The sequence below is a fragment of the Ambystoma mexicanum genome, chromosome 14 (genome assembly GCF_040938575.1).
Source record: "Ambystoma mexicanum isolate Mex_15411 chromosome 14, UKY_AmexF1_1, whole genome shotgun sequence".
In the NCBI taxonomy this organism is placed as follows: domain Eukaryota; kingdom Metazoa; phylum Chordata; class Amphibia; order Caudata; family Ambystomatidae; genus Ambystoma; species Ambystoma mexicanum.
Genome location: NC_090940.1, coordinates 295,129,107 through 295,142,289, shown reverse-complemented (window position 1 = coordinate 295,142,289; position 13,183 = coordinate 295,129,107).

The window sequence follows — 13,183 nt, the reverse complement described above, 5'->3', positions numbered from 1 at the left end:
AAAGAAATTAGCACAATCCTCTATAGTGCAAAATGGCAAAGATGCAGAGCTTGTGAAGCTAAAACAAATATGCACGGAATGCTGGGAGAGGTTGGGCAAACATAACTTTTCTAAATACATTGCGAGGCAACATGAAAAGTGTGATAAACCAGGCCGACAGCTGGCATGGCTTTATAAAAAAGAGGAGAATAGGGGGCCTATCCACTCGATACACACTAGGCATGGGGACATTTGCTACACCCAAAGTGGCATTAACGAGGCCTTCCAAGAATTTTACTGATCCCTTTATCAAGAAGGACTCCTGACAACTCAGGCCCATTTACTGGAGGTGTTAGATGAGATAAGACTCCCTAGATTAAGCCAGGACGCACGTGACAGCCTAGAGGCTCATTTTACCCTGGAAGAAATTCAAAGTACGTTCAAAGCCATGCCGACAGGAAAGACTCCAGGTTCGGACGGGCTGCCTAGCAAATTCTGTAAAGAATACGCCCAGGAGCTGGCCCCGTTTTTACTTAATACCTTCACAGATTCTTATGAGGCCGACGTCCTTCCTCTCAGCTTGAGGGAATCCATCATCATACACCTTCTCAAGCTCCACAAACCACTGACGGAATGCAGTTCATATAGGCCCCTGCCAATGCTTAACCAGGACAATAAGATACTGATGTCCATATTGGCAAATGGGATGAAAAAGGTGATGCATACTCTAGTTCAACCAGATCAAACAGGCTATGTGCCAGGCCGAAGTATGACTTGGAATTTGAGGCGGCATGTGATAGGCAGCCCAGCATCCTGGGAGACCCCATGTGCCATAGCTACACTAGACGCTGTGAAAGCGTTTGACTCAGTGAGATGGGAATGGCTATTGCAACACTGAATAGGTTCGGGCAAACATGTGTTAAATGGGTTCAGCTGGTGTATACCAGACCGATTGCAAGAGTTAAAACGGGAAGATACATTTCAGAAGAATGGGAACTAGAAAAAGACACCAGACAAGGCTGCCCACTATCCTAGCTTTATGTCCTCGCCATGGAATCAATCGCGCAGTATCTTAGGGCGGAATACATGGAGGCAGGTATAGAAATTGACAGGGTCCAGCATCTGATCTCGATGTGTGCAGACGCTATGATGTTATATATCTAGAACCCTGAAGACAACCTAGAGTTGTTATTGGAGGTACCAGCGCTATTTGTGAAATTGTCAGGGATCACAATCAGTACATATAAATCAGCCTTGTTTCCAATTGCTGGACTGTCCCAGATCCCGTTCTATTTACCCAGATATTTTTTGAAGACACTAGACAGCATTTGCAGAGGTTTTATGTGGCAAAATGGTAGAAAGAGGATAGCGCTGTCCACATTACATAGGCCGTATGAAGAAAGAGGTATTAGGGCCCCACTCTTCGAGCTATACTCCATTTCAGAAAAATTACAATTTGTGGTGGACTGGCTCGCAGATGATCCAACTCTGGATACACTAATATTGCAACCTCCTGGGCCACAATATTACCTGAAGGAACTAGTATGGAATCGGAAGCCCACGGGGTGGACAAAGATCGAACCTGGTGTCCCTAGGGGTGAGAATGTGGGACAGGGCACTCCCAGTCATAGGGCTCGCAGACCCATTTTCAACAAAGATCCCCTTGGTCTCAGATGTAGCATCCACAGCACAAGTGAGGCTGGGGATATGCACAAACTGGGAATCACACGGGGTTGCTACGATGAGGGATTTACTGAAAGACACCTTGTTTATAGCTTTTTAGTGTTGGCCGAACACACAGACTTGCATGAAGCCAATATTTACTGCACTGCACCACCAGGAGAGAGATCATACATAGATGGCCTGCGTACAGCGAATTGAAGGAAAAACACTCTATTGTGGACACCCTAGACGACATATTGGAGGGATGGCACAGCATATCTTGCCTATGCGATTTCCTGATGGCTAATGGGCGTCCCACCCCCCTGGCGATAAGGAGCAAATGGGAAGAAGCTTTAGGGGCCCCCTTCACAGATGCACTCTGGTGGGAGATACTGGGATATCATAAGAGGGTGTCGTGGAACGCAAGACTGCAACTGATACAACTGTTGGTAACACACAGGGTATACATGACACCTCAGAGGATATCAAGGATTCCGGGCGCTGCAGCACAAGTATATCCTAGGTGCAAAGCGACAAACGCGGGCTTACTACACATGTTTGGGCATGCCCAGTGGTGAGGAATACTGGCAGGAAGTGGCGAGTAGAATGAGCAGGGGGGGATTTGAATTGGACATACCTTCCCATGGAGCATGCTTACTGGGCCGCTTTCCACATCCCAGAGGTGCAAAATATCTCAAAAAGATGAAGGATTTGGCGTACATACTGGCCAAGCGTAGAATTACCATGGCATGGAAATTCCCCAAAGGGCGAAACGTAGAGGAATGGTGGTGGGACCTGTAGAAATGGGCAATGGCCAAAATGGCGGCATGGAGGGGGGCAGTACGGCTTTGTCAAGTGGAGACTGCTGCGGGAGACTGCTGCGGGAATCATGGAATGGGAGGGCTTGTTACTAACCTTGTTTACTAATGTGGCTGAGGATGTGGACAAGATGGATACATCCCAACAAGGGTAAGAGTTTTATCCAAATTGAAGAAGATGTAGTGCACTCATAGTACACTGGTGTTTTAGTCAATGTTGCGGGGTGGGAGTTGAGAGGGAGGGGGAGGGGATTTGCTGTGGGAAGCATTTACGTTGTGTTATACTGTAATTGTGGCAGACGCTGTACATGGCAGTACAGCGGAATGTTTCATCTCATGTATAAGTACAAATTAATTAAACACATTTTTAAAAAAAAATGTTTATATATATATATATATATATATATCAAAAAGAAAAGAGGAAATGGCGAACGGCACTCCCGCAGGCCAGGCGTGGTGCCACACTACAGAAATCCAGGAATCTGGAAAAAACACAAAAAGACACCGTGTATAAAATACAGGTGACTTTAATGTTTATAGAATAAAAATAGTATTACAAAAAACAAAATGTAACACATATGCAGCAACATAGAGACAGACAGAGGCAGGACGCCATGGTGCGCAGCCTGCAGACAACGCGTTTTGCGCTACACTGAGCGCTTGATCACATGAGGGGAGGAAATGTTAGCAGATACAAATACATATTCTGAAGTGGTCCTTTTTCTATGTCTGTGACTTCACTATACTAGAGGCATATGAGGTAACAGGGGCGGCCATGATAGAAGGGATTAAAAATACATGACCACATATAATGCCAATAGTAAAAGCATTGAAACAATCCCTCATCGAAATAAAGATAGAGGGACAAAGCTAGAGACTAAGTGCGCAGTGCACTTACAGTCTATATGCATGTTAAAATGTGGCAGCAAGTTATAAGACAGTAGAATCTTTACAGACTGGAATGTACAATCCCGACATCATATAGAAATGTACACATAGATATAATGATAAATACACATATTTCATAATCAGACAAATGTATCATCACTCAACGTTACCGCCCAAGTCGTGATGAGGCCCTATGTCTATCCAGCCTCATGATACTGAGGCTGTACTAAAGTGCATATGCATAAGCAGCAAAAGCATTCCAAATGGTCAAATGACACAAATGGACATAGAATTAGAAACATAGCAGTAAAAACCCAAAATGACATAACATAATAGGAAAAAACTCAAGGCTGGCAAAACCAAATATCAGAGTACAGAAAACAAGGACAAAAAAATGGTCACAGACATACTAGGGACCACAAATAAACCTCACAAATAGAATAAATAACATTTGTGTATCACTTCCCACAAACTGCAGAATATGCAGCTAAATCATAAGTGAATTAAAAATACATAGAAGGATGAGAAATAAAATACTCAGCCCAAAACTAAATAAAGCAAACAGGAACACACAAAGTCAAAATGGACATATAAGTCAAAAGGAGCGCGAAGCAATGCAGAAAGAAAAACAAGATCAAGGTGGCAAAGATTTACGAATATAAGTAAAGAACAGAGAATCAAGTGCCCAGGAAAGTATACAACTCCTCATCAACATTTTGACCCTTCGGATACTTAGTGTCAAAATCAAGAATAAATCTAGTTTCAAGATGTCTCAATTTCAAGACACGATCCCCTCCCCTGGGATGGGAAGGTACATGCGCCACTGCAAAAAAGTTTACATCTTCAAATCATTGCCATGTTCTGATTTGAAGTGCTTCACCATAGGGTACGCCGGGTCAGAGTTCTCAATGGCTCTTAGATGTTGTAAAATTCTGAGCTTCAGTTTACATGTCGTATTTCCGACGTACCATCTCGAGCATGGACATGAAAGTACATACGCAACAAAAGTAGTGTCACAATTGATCGAAAAATGTATCTTTTGCTGAGTTTTAGTAACTGAATGCACAAAGGATTTCTGTACAGTAGCATGGGCACATGCTTTACACTTCATACATTTGGTGAAATCGATGGGAGAGGCAGGAAGCCAAGTGGCCAAGGACTGATTCTTGCTACCTGGAGCTAAAAAGCTAGACACATGTTTATCCCTCAATGAGGGCACACGTTTGTAGGTCATCGTAGGACGAATGGCCAAAATAGGTCTAAGATCATTGTCTAAAGTAAGAACACTCCAGTGTTTTTAAACAATTTTCCAAATATTATTGGAGGCAGTGTCGAACGAGATGATAAGTCTGGGGTCATCATTGGTGATGGTTCTAGATTTAATGTCATACAATAGTTTGTCTCTAGACATTCCACGTGCTCGAAGATAGGCCATTTCAATAGTCCTCTTGTCATTTCCATGTTTCAAGAAATCCCTGGCTGTCAATGCAAAGTGATGATCAAACCAGGCAATGTTCGTACAGTTACGGCGATACCGGATGAATTCACCATAAGGGATAGATTTTTTACATGATACAGGATGACAACTATTAGCATGAAGAGGTAGGCCAGTATTAGTAGGTTTCTTATGCAGTACCGTGTGTATTCCTGAACAATCCATCATGACAATGATATCCAGATAAACAATCTCAGTCCGACTATGGCATTCGGTGAAGCAAAGATTGGCTTGATTGCCATTAATGCTTTTGACAAACGATAGCCAATAGCTCTCCGTACCTTTCCAAATAATAAAAATGTCATCAATATACCGCCACCAGGAAATGATCTGTGTTGGAAAACTAGATAATAATAGATCAGACAGGAAAGTAGCCTCCCACCACCCCATCGTGAGATTAGCATAAGATGGTGCAAAGGTACTTCCCATCGCGGTCCCCCTCACTTGCCGAAAGAAGGACCCCTCGAAAAGAAAAACATTATTGTGTAAACAGAGCGAAAGCATATCCAAAATCATGGAACTATGTCCAAGATAGTTAAGAGACGGAGTGTCCAAATAATATTTGCATGCATTAATGCCAACAGAATGACTAATAGATGTGTATAAAGAAACTACATCTAATGTAGCCAAAAGCAAGCCTTCTTCCCAGGGTGTGTTAGTAACATGTTGTAAAAAATCCTTTGTATCCCTCAGGTAGGATGGCAACACTGATACGAATGGAAAAAGTGTTTCATCTATAAATTGGGCCAGATGTTCCAATAGTGAGCCACACAGGGTAAAAATGGGCCTGCCTGGGGGATAAACAAGGGATTTGTGTGTTTTGGGGAGAAAGTAAATAGTAGGTATAGTATAGCATGAAGGAGTGAGGAATTTGATCAAATCATCCTCCAAAAGGTCTTTACTCGCCCACTTGGTACAAAGAGCAATCAGATCTGTTCTAATTTCTTCGAAAGGGTCTTTCAACAGCTTGGTATAGCACAGATGAGCATGTAATTGCTGATTTGCCTCTGTAACATATTTTGTCCTGTCTTGAATGACAATATTCGAGCCTTTATCGGCTGGTTTGATGATGATATTGGATAGCTGCTGGAGTTCACTGATGGCCAAACGTTGGGCAGCAGTAAGATTCTGCCTGGTAGTACTGGTTTTTTGACAAAGTCTTCTGAAATCATTAATGCAAAGATCATGAAATGCCTTGATACATCCCCCTACTGGAAATTATGGGTTGAATCTTTATTCTTGAGCTTGGCACGTATATCCCAATTGGGATTAATGTCAAAATCAAAGAAATCAACATTTGTAGAGTCAAATTTGTCATCATCGAGGCATGCCAGATCCATGAGTGATGGAATATCAGAGATAAGAAGATCAGTGCCGCCAGTGCGTGGAATTGAATGCTTAGCAGTAATGTCAGTATTGGCAAAGAATTTCTTGAGTCTATATATATATCCGACTCACCTTAATTATAGGGCAGCGACTATAATGTACATATATTTTAATAATAAATGATTACGTAGAAACCAGAATCGATCTTGACCATTTCATCCGTAAAGTGCGTCTTAAGAAATTCTTTGCAACAAACAGCTGGCACCAACGTAAAAAGGAGGCACAAACAGGAAGAACAGAAATCAGAGAATTGGACATTTTGTCAGATCTCATGGAACTTGAAAGTGGTACAGACATGGGAGGAGCGGCAGGGCCTACAGATCTGTCAGAAGTAGGTATTAACACAGATTGGAGGGCCAAAAGCAGTCTAAAATCGAAATCAAGATTTAACCCTACTTCAAATGTCGGCAGTAACATCGAAGTGTTTCACAGTCTAGTAATCGAGGACTTAAAAAGTTTACGCAGAAGGACCAAAAACTCAACATTTAAAGATAACTTTACATTAAATGAGAGACGAGCCCTGCAAGAACTTCAGGAGCTAAAAACTGCATTATTAAACCCTCTGACAAGGGGCGCAATATAGTCCTACTCAATAGAGAAGAATACATTAAAGAGGCTTATAAACAACTCAACGACACAAGCTGCTACACAAAATTGAAGTCCAATCCCATGGCAGAACTGGAACAGACAGCGAAATATTTCCTTGATAGATGGGAACAAAGAGGCATCATATCTGAAGAAACTGAAACATTTCTGTGGATTAGTCATGCCATAACACCTACTATATATTTCTTACCGAAAGTTCACAAAAACCTGAAGAAACCACCTGGGAGACCCATAGTCTGTTTTATAGGGTCGGCTTTGGAAAATGTGTCCAAATATACAGATGTAGTACTGTTTCCGTTTGTTTCCGCTCTTCCGTCATATATTAAAGATACTACAGATTTTTTGTGCAAAATTGAAGATATCCCTTGGGAAACGGAATATCTAATGGCAACAGTGGATGTTGTTTCCTTATACACATCCATCGGACATGAGGATGAGGATGGATGAGGATGGAAAAAGAGCGTGCCTACACTATCTGAATACTAAATCATTGAATTACTTGGAACATACTCAAATGGTGATGGAAATGATCAATCTATGTGTAACCAACAATGTCTTCCTCTTCAACAATGAATATTTTAGACAGGTTCAAGGAACCGCAATGGGCACAACATTTGCGCCCCCATACGCCAACCTCATGATGGGAGCATGGGAGGAACTAGAGGTCTGGGCAGAGACAAATTAAGAATTTACACAAAATGTTGTCTTGCGGCTCAGATATATCAATGATCTGTTAATTATCTGGAAGGGTACTGCAAAGGGTTGGCTGGACTATGTTGAAAAATTGAATCAAAACTCCAAAAATCTAAGATTCACCGAAACCCACAGCAGGACTCTAATCACCTTTCTAGATGTTAACGTAAGAATAGTGAACAACAAAATCACGTGTGAATTAAATAGAAAAAAGGTGGGCTCAAATTCACCACTACATGCACACAGTGGACACCCGAAGAGTTTGATTTGGAGTGTCCCCTACGGTGATTTTTTAAGACTCAGACGAACAACACCACCCTAGAAGCATATGATAAAGAGAGCAAGATCACGGCCGCTGGCTTTCAACGACAGATGTATCCGAAATGAGTCATTGAAAGGGCTTTTCTGAAACCTAGACAGCTAGAAAGACAGACCCTATTGACAAGCTGTCATAACAAAAAAGAGAAACCAGAAGAAGAGAAGAACAACACTAGGGTTATCCTCACATTCGACAGAGAAGCCAAAACAATTTGACACATTTTGCAAAAACATTGGAACATTCTTTTAGCAGACCTCGCTAAAAGGCTCAAAAGTCACCCACAGATAAGTTTTAGAAGAAACAGATCTTTCAAAGACGTCCTGGTCCAGAGTTTCATGTCAAAAGAAGAATCGAAGACACAAACTAATTGGTTGACAATGAAAAAGAAGGGTTTCCACAAGTGCATAAGGTGCAATATTTGCAAATATGCAATCAATTGTGAAGCATTCACACATCCGGTGACAGGCCAAAAAGTTTGGATCCCACAATGGATCACAGGCGAAACTGATCATGTGGTGTATGCCCTTACCTGTCCCTGCCAGAAATGGTATATTGGCAGCACGAAGTGCAAACTAAAAATCCGTATCCAACAACACGTGCGTGCAATTCTTCACAACGATGTGAACTACCCCATGGCTAAACACTTCTTTGACTGTCACCAAAGTAATATCGAGAATTTTAGTTTCTTTGGAGTACACAAAATAGAAATGGGCCAGAGGGGAGGAAACAAGGAGAAAATGTTAAGACAAAAAGAAACCCGTTGTATCCTGGACTTTGAAAGTAAACAACCCAAGGGACACAATATCGACAAAGAGTTGTATACCTTTCTGAGGTGCTAACAAACTCCCATGTTTTCCTGTCACATATACATTTAAATAACTTAGAGGGTAAACAGGCGTAATCAGAGCACTAAACTAATCTGAAAGAGAAGTCTCTCCTTATTACCCTTTAAGCTCTCCAGTACCCGGATTAAATGGTTGCAAAAATAAGATGTGATTATGGTGAATCGTAACAGCACTAATACCAACAATGTTTTAAAATAAGGTTTTAAAGGTTTTACATTTTCTAATGTGTATTTTTTAGGTGATTGTTTCTTTTCACACTTATGTTTATGATAAATATTGAATGTATTGATGATGGAAGAAGAGGTGTAGAAGGTGTCACAAAAAGGTGGCTGTAATCCCCATGCAAAATTATTTGGAAGCATATTGATCAGCATCAAGCAAATGCGAGTATTAAATTGATTTTGGTGCATTCTTAAGATAGGCATGGCAGATTGAATAACCATGACTTGCATTATGCACTTTATTGGTATGTAAAAACTGTTGAGCTGGCACAAAGTTGGGACTGTGAAATGATGGCAATATGCTGCTAGAGCATGTAGCACTTTAAAAATGCAATTTATGAAACTATTGGTGATATTTGATTGTAATGTAGTCAATTATGCTTTTTTGCACTATGCACCTTATGCTCTATAAGAACTACCAGGTATGTACTATGCACTCCTGATACATTCAGGCATGCAATGTAATCAAAGCATTGAAGCGAAGCTGTAATGACTAAATGTCAAATGTTTCGTGGCACTTTGCACTTTATCGCGTTAAGAACATGCTGCTAATGCACTAGCACTTTACCTTTTACAGCAGATCGCCTAAACACATGGTGCCTATACTCATAATTTCCATGTGCAATGTCTCTTAAACCATTGTAATACTAAAAATGCTATATGGGCACTCGCCCTGAAACTGTCCTCCAGCTAGATATATAGAATATGCCATAATATCAGCCAAAACAAAAAGAAAATGTGAAGATTACTCGCAGTCAGTCTTCTGTTACTCACCTAACACACTAGGCTAATTTGGCCGAAATGTAATTCTGGGTCTACAGCATTCTAGGAGAACTAGTCCTTTGTCAGTGTTTACACCCAAATTTCACTGGCTGCCTCTCTTTCATGTCCTTTAAATGTTTGTTTGACAATGAAGCAAATCGTTGTGAACAAGCGGTGAGTTGGCCGCGGAAAGCGTGAACGTCTCAGCAAACTGATTGCTGCACTTTGGGAGGACCCGTGTATTTTGGTCATTTTTAATTTTAAAGGATTCCCATGTTTTTGTATTTTACGATTTTCCCTGCAAGAAAAATTAAGGAAGGTACATTTTTGGCAAACAAGCTGTGGACCCAGCAGCTTTTGTTCCAATTGGGATTGATTTTGCCTGATAATCACTACCGAGAGTGCAGCTCGAATCTTCTGCATGCAATGGCAGCAATTTGAACATATATAAATATATATGTTACAGGGCCTGCGGTAGCGGCCCTGTAGTTATGGTTAAGTTGCTCAACCCATAGGAAGAGCACTTTTTGGGCGGCTTATAACTTTACCCCCCTTGAACGAATACTTACTAAACTTTGCAAAGACAGTATATAGCCCCGTCATATTGATCCAGCGAAGCTTGGTGAGGTTTTGTGAAGGGGGGGTCAAAATTATAGGGGTGGTCCCAAAATGTTTGCTCAAGCCTACACCCCAAACCACTAAGCGGATTTTAAACAAATTTGCGGTGGGCATGGCAACTTGGTCCCGAAAGCGTGGTTTTGTAAATTTGGTGTAAATCTGTCCAGTAGTTTTTTAAAAAGGCTAAAAAGTAGGTGACAAAAATGTGTGATATCTGTGTTCAGTCCGCAGACTTGCTTGCTTGTTCGCTCCACACACAGGCCTCTGATTGGTCCAGAAGGTGGCGTGATATCACGAACATCGGGCACGCTCGCTGATTGGTCAATAAAAACGTGAGGTGCATCAGATTTTTGGAAATGCCCCCCATGTTGGATTCGCGGACAGCTGCCAGTGTCCACGAACATTGCAGTAAAAACATGTTAAAAACACAACATTGCACTTGGTCAAACTAATGAAACAATCTCTGGGGAGTTGAGGGGTGATGAGGATGCGATAGGATATGGTCTTAAAAAGCCCCAAATACTGGTGGCTTTTCAAATCTGATGTCCGCAAACAGTCCGGATAACCGGGGCAATCCTGTGATGTTTGCGAACATCTGAGATGTTCGGGGGCATCAATGCTTACTTCTGCATTAAAGGGTTGGTGAAAAGCAGTTTTTGGATGGCTTATAACTTTGGCGCCACTCAATGAACCTGCATGAATTCTAGACCTGTCTCTGAATGGTTCTGCAAAGTGTGGTGCTGTTTTGCAACAAGGGAACAAAATTCGAGGGGGTCTCAAAATATTTTAAAAGCTTATAATTGTGGTGCCATTTGACAAATGTGGACAAAGGTTTGCAAAATGATTTTAGACTTAGATATTAATGTTTTGGCAATGTTTGGTTGGATTTTGTCAAGAGGGGGCACAATTAGAGGGGTTCTCAACATTTATGGATGGCTTATAACTTTGTTGCCGTTTGACGAATGTGGAGAAACATTTTCAGAAAGATTATAGTCCCAACCTTGAACGTTTGTGTAAAGTCTGAATGGATTTTGTCAAGTGGGGGCTAAGTTATATCATTATTTTATGTACATACATTTTGACACTTTTCAAAAAATAAAGCATAGGCAGATTTGCAGCAAACACGACACGTGCAAAGAGCATTAGCAAGGGCCTGAAAGCATGGTTTTGCAAATTTGTCTGTGTTTTATTTTTTGTAAAGTGTCATAATGTAGGTACAAAAAAAGTGATATACCTTTGGTGACTGAGTTATAGCCTGTGGCCATGGGCAGTGGCCAGATTGTCCGGGTCATGGCCAATAGGGTTAAAGAGGGCATGGCTACCAAGGACCAGCTACGTGGTAAAGTTTTTGGAAATTGAGATAGGTTGGAATGGGAAAAAAAAATTCTGCTTGTGGGCACAGGTTGAAATCATGGATGGGATTACAGAAAATATGCACGAGGAGGGTCAGCAAAAACTCCAAAGCAGGGTTTTACAATGATGTCATGTATTCAATTTTTTGGAAAGTGTGAAAATTTAAGTACAAAAAACAGTGATATAACATTGGCGTCTGGCAATGGGCCTGGCCATCAGCAAGGAGAAATGTGTACTGTAATGTGATTATTGGGGCATGCGGCATAGGTGAAGCGGTAGGTTTGAATGGGAACAAATATTTTGCTTGTGGTTATAGCTTGAGGTGGTGGACTAGATTACAATAAATTTACATGACGAGCCTTTGCAAGGACTTGAAAGCATGTTTTTGGAAATATGTCTTGTGTTTTATTTTTTCAAAGTGTAAGAATGTAAGTGGAAAAACTAGTGAAATACAGTTGGTGTCTGGGTAGTGGGCCTGGCCCCCAGCAAACACAAATGTGTACTCTGATTTGTTTATGGAGGATTTCTTCATGGCCTAAGCTCATGACCCATGGATTTGGAGACTGCCCATGGCTGCAAATCATGACCACTGGCCATTGGTTACATTATTAGGGAATAGTGAACACTGAGCAAGGATGCAGGGTAGGTGCAGTGAATAATAGGAGTGGTTTGGTTTGGCTGGGATTATGGTTGAGCCTTATGCCGCAGGCAATTGAACCATAATTAGCATCCCAAGCATGAGCTGCCGATAACAACAGACCTAAGTATATGTTGCAAAAAATATGTTTCTTAAAGGAGGTTTATAATTTTTAATATATATGAAAAGAGAAATTATTAATAACTTACATACAGTGATGTAACACCATGACACATTTTCACTTATAAAACCTATTCAATTGATAGAAAAAACTTTGTTAAGGGGATGTTACGGTTAAGATGCATTCCATCCTTGGGACTCTTCTGCGCCAGTAGTTAGCCAGTGGCGTCCCACCTTGGCATTTCCCTCGTGGGTTCTCATTAGCACTTGCCCACCCATACTGCCCCTTCTGTTTAAGCACTTCTCTCACCGCACAATGCATATGTGCATTTATAGGAGCACTGTGTATATGTAAGGGAAATGCAGATGCAAAAGATTTGTAGAAGATTGTTAAGGGGCAGTTGGTGTGTGGAAGCTTAATATGTTCGTAGGATTATATGTGAAGTTTTTGGAAGTGGTTGCTGGATGGATGTGTGACCTTTTGAAAGCAGACATTGAGGGAGTGTTACAAATATAACATGAAAAAGGGTAGAAGGGCAGCCTTGTGTGCACGTGCCACCTGGTCTTTTAATGCTCCACGGCATGGAAAGTGGACTGTGGAGACTGCAGATTATGGCCCTTATTGTATGCTATAGAAAAGTATTTGGGACAGAAAATTGCTTGTGTTGTTTTATATTATTATCTAGTATACAATTGTCCATTTTTCCCATTAGCATAACACAAAATGCTAATGGAAATGTTGGAGAATCTTACTCAGTCTAACTACTTTACTGAGAAATGT